This window comes from Lampetra planeri, chromosome 42, assembly GCF_965212315.1.
Source record: "Lampetra planeri chromosome 42, kcLamPlan1.2.h2, whole genome shotgun sequence".
NCBI classification, from domain to species: Eukaryota; Metazoa; Chordata; class Hyperoartia; order Petromyzontiformes; family Petromyzontidae; genus Lampetra; species Lampetra planeri.
In genome coordinates this window covers 8,556,188-8,563,809 of record NC_136148.1, presented here as the reverse complement: position 1 = coordinate 8,563,809, position 7,622 = coordinate 8,556,188, and positions in this window count along the sequence as shown.

Here is a 7,622-nt window from a genome sequence, read left to right as displayed (position 1 = left end):
CACACTCATAGAGACCCACACTCACAGAGATCCACACTCATAGAGACCCACACTCATAGAGACCCACACTCACAGAGACCCACACTCATAGAGACCCACACTCATAGAGACTCACACTCATAGAGACCCACACTCACAGAGACCCACACTCATAGAGACTCACACTCTCAGAGACCCACACTCATAGAGACTCACACTCACAGAGACCCACACTCATAGAGACTCACACTCATAGAGATCCACACTCACAGAGACCCACACTCACAGAGACCCACACTCATAGAGATCCACACTCATAGAGACCCACACTCATAGAGATCCACACTCACAGAGACCCACACTCAGAGAGACCCTCAATCATAGAGACCCACACTCATAGAGACCCACACTCATAGAGACCCACACTCACAGAGACCCACACTCACAGAGACCCACACTCACAGAGACCCACACTCATAGAGACCCACACTCATAGAGACCCACACTCATAGAGACCCACACTCATAGAGACCCACACTCACAGAGACCCACACTCATAGAGATCCACACTCATAGAGACTCACACTCATAGAGACCCACACTCATAGAGACTCACACTCATAGAGACCCACACTCACAGAGACCCACACTCACAGAGACCCACACTCATAGAGACCCACACTCACAGAGACCCACGCTCACAGAGACCCACACTCATAGAGACCCACACTCATAGAGACCCACACTCATAGAGACCCACACTCACAGAGACCCACACTCATAGAGACCCACACTCATAGAGACTCACACTCATAGAGACCCACACTCACAGAGACCCACACTCACAGAGACCCACACTCATAGAGACCCACACTCACAGAGACCCACACTCATAGAGACCCACACTCATAGAGACTCACACTCATAGAGACCCACACTCATAGAGACCCACACTCATAGAGACCCACACTCACAGAGACCCACACTCACAGAGACCCACACTCACAGAGACCCACACTCATAGAGACTCACACTCATAGAGACCCACACTCATAGAGACCCACACTCATAGAGATCCACACTCATAGAGACTCACACTCATAGAGACCCACACTCATAGAGACCCACACTCATAGAGACTCACACTCATTGAGACCCACACTCACAGAGACCCACACTCACAGAGACCCACACTCATAGAGACCCACACTCACAGAGACCCACACTCACAGAGACCCACACTCATAGAGACCCACACTCATAGAGACCCACACTCACAGAGACCCACACTCATAGAGACCCACACTCATAGAGACTCACACTCATAGAGACCCACACTCATAGAGACCCACACTCACAGAGACCCACACTCATAGAGACCCACACTCATAGAGACCCACACTCACAGAGACCCACACTCATAGAGACCCACACTCATAGAGACTCACACTCATAGAGACCCACACTCATAGAGACCCACACTCACAGAGACCCACACTCACAGAGACCCACCCTCACAGAGACCCACACTCACAGAGACCCACACTCACAGAGACCCACACTCACAGAGACCCACACTCATAGAGACTCACACTCATAGAGACCCACACTCATAGAGACCCACACTCATAGAGACTCACACTCATAGAGACCCACACTCATAGAGACCCACACTCATAGAGACCCACACTCACAGAGACCCACACTCATAGAGATCCACACTCACAGAGACCCACACTCATAGAGACCCACACTCATAGAGACCCACACTCACAGAGACCCACACTCACAGAGACCCACACTCACAGAGACCCACACTCACAGAGACCCACACTCATAGAGACTCACACTCATAGAGACCCACACTCATAGAGACCCACACTCATAGAGACTCACACTCGTAGAGACCCACACTCATAAAGACCCACACTCATAGAGACCCACACTCACAGAGACCCACACTCATAGAGATCCACACTCATAGAGACTCACACTCATAGAGACCCACACTCATAGAGACCCACACTCACAGAGACCCACACTCATAGAGACCCACACTCATAGAGACCCACACTCACAGAGACCCACACTCATAGAGACCCACACTCATAGAGACTCACACTCATAGAGACCCACACTCACAGAGACCCACACTCATAGAGACCCACACTCACAGAGACCCACACTCATAGAGACCCACACTCACAGAGACCCACACTCATAGAGACTCACACTCATAGAGACCCACACTCATAGAGACTCACACTCATAGAGACCCACACTCATAGAGACCCACACTCATAGAGACTCACACTCGTAGAGACCCACACTCATAGAGACCCACACTCACAGAGACCCACACTCATAGAGATCCATACTCATAGAGACTCACACTCATAGAGACCCACACTCATAGAGACCCACACTCACAGAGACCCACACTCATAGAGACCCACACTCATAGAGACCCACACTCACAGAGACCCACACTCATAGAGACCCACACTCACAGAGACCCACACTCATAGAGATCCACACTCACAGAGACCCACACTCACAGAGACCCACACTCATAGAGATCCACACTCATAGAGACCCACACTCATAGAGATCCACACTCACAGAGACCCACACTCAGAGAGACCCTCAATCATAGAGACCCACACTCATAGAGACCCACACTCACAGAGACCCACACTCACAGAGACCCACACTCACAGAGACCCACACTCATAGAGACTCACACTCATAGAGACCCACACTCATAGAGACCCACACTCATAGAGACTCACACTCATAGAGACCCACACTCATAGAGACCCACACTCATAGAGACCCACACTCATAGAGACCCACACTCACAGAGACCCACACTCATAGAGATCCACACTCATAGAGACCCACACTCACAGAGACCCACACTCACAGAGACCCACACTCACAGAGACCCACACTCACAGAGACCCACACTCACAGAGACCCACACTCATAGAGACTCACACTCATAGAGACCCACACTCATAGAGACCCACACTCATAGAGACTCACACTCGTAGAGACCCACACTCATAAAGACCCACACTCATAGAGACCCACACTCACAGAGACCCACACTCATAGAGATCCACACTCATAGAGACTCACACTCATAGAGACCCACACTCATAGAGACCCACACTCACAGAGACCCACACTCATAGAGACCCACACTCATAGAGACCCACACTCACAGAGACCCACACTCATAGAGACCCACACTCATAGAGACTCACACTCATAGAGACCCACACTCACAGAGACCCACACTCATAGAGACTCACACTCACAGAGACCCACACTCATAGAGACTCACACTCACAGAGACCCACACTCATAGAGACTCACACTCATAGAGATCCACACTCACAGAGACCCACACTCACAGAGACCCACACTCATAGAGATCCACACTCATAGAGACCCACACTCATAGAGATCCACACTCACAGAGACCCACACTCAGAGAGACCCTCAATCATAGAGACCCACACTCATAGAGACCCACACTCATAGAGACCCACACTCACAGAGACCCACACTCACAGAGACCCACACTCACAGAGACCCACACTCATAGAGACCCACACTCATAGAGACCCACACTCATAGAGACCCACACTCATAGAGACCCACACTCACAGAGACCCACACTCATAGAGATCCACACTCATAGAGACTCACACTCATAGAGACCCACACTCATAGAGACTCACACTCATAGAGACCCACACTCACAGAGACCCACACTCACAGAGACCCACACTCATAGAGACCCACACTCACAGAGACCCACGCTCACAGAGACCCACACTCATAGAGACCCACACTCATAGAGACCCACACTCATAGAGACCCACACTCACAGAGACCCACACTCATAGAGACCCACACTCATAGAGACTCACACTCATAGAGACCCACACTCACAGAGACCCACACTCACAGAGACCCACACTCATAGAGACCCACACTCACAGAGACCCACACTCATAGAGACCCACACTCATAGAGACCCACACTCATAGAGACCCACACTCATAGAGACCCACACTCACAGAGACCCACACTCACAGAGACCCACACTCACAGAGACCCACACTCATAGAGACTCACACTCATAGAGACCCACACTCATAGAGACCCGCACTCATAGAGATCCACACTCATAGAGACTCACACTCATAGAGACCCACACTCATAGAGACCCACACTCATAGAGACTCACACTCATAGAGACCCACACTCACAGAGACCCACACTCACAGAGACCCACACTCATAGAGACCCACACTCACAGAGACCCACACTCACAGAGACCCACACTCATAGAGACCCACACTCATAGAGACCCACACTCACAGAGACCCACACTCATAGAGACCCACACTCATAGAGACTCACACTCATAGAGACCCACACTCATAGAGACCCACACTCACAGAGACCCACACTCATAGAGACCCACACTCATAGAGACCCACACTCACAGAGACCCACACTCACAGAGACCCACACTCATAGAGACCCACACTCATAGAGACTCACACTCATAGAGACCCACACTCACAGAGACCCACACTCACAGAGACCCACACTCATAGAGACCCACACTCACAGAGACCCACACTCATAGAGACCCACACTCATAGAGACTCACACTCATAGAGACCCACACTCATAGAGACCCACACTCATAGAGACCCACACTCACAGAGACCCACACTCACAGAGACCCACACTCACAGAGACCCACACTCATAGAGACTCACACTCATAGAGACCCACACTCATAGAGACCCGCACTCATAGAGATCCACACTCATAGAGACTCACACTCATAGAGACCCACACTCATAGAGACCCACACTCATAGAGACTCACACTCATAGAGACCCACACTCACAGAGACCCACACTCACAGAGACCCACACTCATAGAGACCCACACTCACAGAGACCCACACTCACAGAGACCCACACTCATAGAGACCCACACTCATAGAGACCCACACTCACAGAGACCCACACTCATAGAGACCCACACTCATAGAGACTCACACTCATAGAGACCCACACTCATAGAGACCCACACTCACAGAGACCCACACTCATAGAGACCCACACTCATAGAGACCCACACTCACAGAGACCCACACTCATAGAGACCCACACTCATAGAGACTCACACTCATAGAGACCCACACTCATAGAGACCCACACTCACAGAGACCCACACTCACAGAGACCCACCCTCACAGAGACCCACACTCACAGAGACCACACTCACAGAGACCCACACTCATAGAGACCCACACTCATAGAGACCCACACTCATAGAGACCCACACTCACAGAGACCCACACTCATAGAGACCCACACTCATAGAGGACTCACACTCATAGAGACCCACACTCACAGAGGACCCACACTCACAGAGACCCACACTCATAGAGACCCACACTCACAGAGACCACACTCATAGAGACCCACACTCATAGAGACTCACACTCATAGAGACCCACACTCATAGAGACCCACACTCATAGAGACCCACACTCACAGAGACCCACACTCACAGAGACCCACACTCACAGAGACCCACACTCATAGAGACTCACACTCATAGAGACCCACACTCATAAGAGACCCGCACTCATAGAGATCCACACTCATAGAGACTCACACTCATAGAGACCCACACTCATAGAGACCCACACTCATAGAGACTCACACTCATAGAGACCCACACTCACAGAGACCCACACTCACAGAGACCCACACTCATAGAGACCCACACTCACAGAGACCCACACTCACAGAGACCCACACTCATAGAGACCCACACTCATAGAGACCCACACTCACAGAGACCCACACTCAATAGAGACCCACACTCATAGAGACTCACACTCATAGAGACCCACACTCATAGAGACCCACACTCACAGAGACCCACACTCATAGAGACCCACACTCATAGAGACCCACACTCACAGAGACCCACACTCATAGAGACCCACACTCATAGAGACTCACACTCATAGAGACCCACACTCATAGAGACCCACACTCACAGAGACCCACACTCACAGAGACCCACCCTCACAGAGACCCACACTCACAGAGACCCACACTCACAGAGACCCTCACTCACAGAGACCCACACTCACAGAGACCCCACTCACAGAGACCCACACTCATAGAGACCCACACTCATAGAGACCCACACTCATAGAGACCCACACTCACAGAGACCCTCACTCACAGAGACTCACACTCACAGAGACCCTCACTCACAGAGACCCACACTCACAGAGACCCACACTCATAGAGACCCACACTCATAGAGACCCACACTCATAGAGACCCACACTCATAGAGACCCACACTCATAGAGACCCACACTCACAGAGACCCACACTCATAGAGACCCACACTCATAGAGACCCACACCCACAGAGACCCACACTCATAGAGACCCTCACTCACAGAGACTCACAGAGACCCACACTCACAGAGACCCTCACTCACAGAGACTCACAGAGACCCACACTCACAGAGACCCTCACTCACAGAGACTCACAGAGACCCACACTCACAGAGACCCTCACTCACAGAGACTCACAGAGACCCACACTCACAGAGACCCACACTCATAGAGACCCCCCTATCCCCCTCTCCCCTCCCTCTCCTTCCGCTCTCTCCCGACTCACCCCCACTCCCCCCTCCCCCTCCTCCCCCTCCCCCCCTCCCCTCCCTCCCCCCCTCCCCTCCCCCCCCTCCCTCCCCCCCTCCCTCCCCCCCTCCCTCCCCCCTTCTCCCCCACCCCCCAGTGAGTGCCTCCAGCAGCTCCTGGAAGCCGTCAATCACTGCCACGCGATGGGCATCGTGCACTGTGACCTCAAGCGGACACAGCCACGTGACCTCCACTCTAACCACGCCCCCTCCACTCTAGCCACGCCCACACCCTCCATTGTAGCACCGCCCCCTCCACTCTAGCCACGCCCCAATATTCTAGACCCGTCCCCTTTACTCTAGCCCCGCCCCCTCACATCTAGGCCACACCCCTACCTTCTAGCCCCGCCCCCCTCCACTCTAGTCACGTGACCTCCACTCTAGCCCGCCCACTCCGCTATAGCCACGTGGACCTCCACTCTAGCCCCGCCCCCTCCACTCTAGCCCCGTCCCCTCCGCTATAGCCACGTGGCCTCCACTCTAGCCCCGCCCCCAATATTATAGCCACGCCCACCACCCTCCATTGTAGCCCCCGCCCCCTCGTGTCTAGCCACGTGACCTCCACTCTAGCCACGCCCACATCCATTCTAGCCACGTGACCTCCACTCTAGCCCCCGCCCCCAATATTCTAGCCACGCCCACAGCCTCCATTGTAGCCCCGCCCCCTCGTGTCTAGCCACACCCCCTAACTTCTAGCCCCGCCCACACAGCTCAACTCTAACCCCACCCCCCGTCTTGTCTAGCCCCTCCCCTCCACTCTAGCCCCTCCCCCCCTCCCTCTCCCCTCCTCCTCCCCCATGATGGAGTTCAGCGTGGACACGGCAGAGACCAGATCAGTCAGTGGCACTTTGCTCACCAACATCATCAACA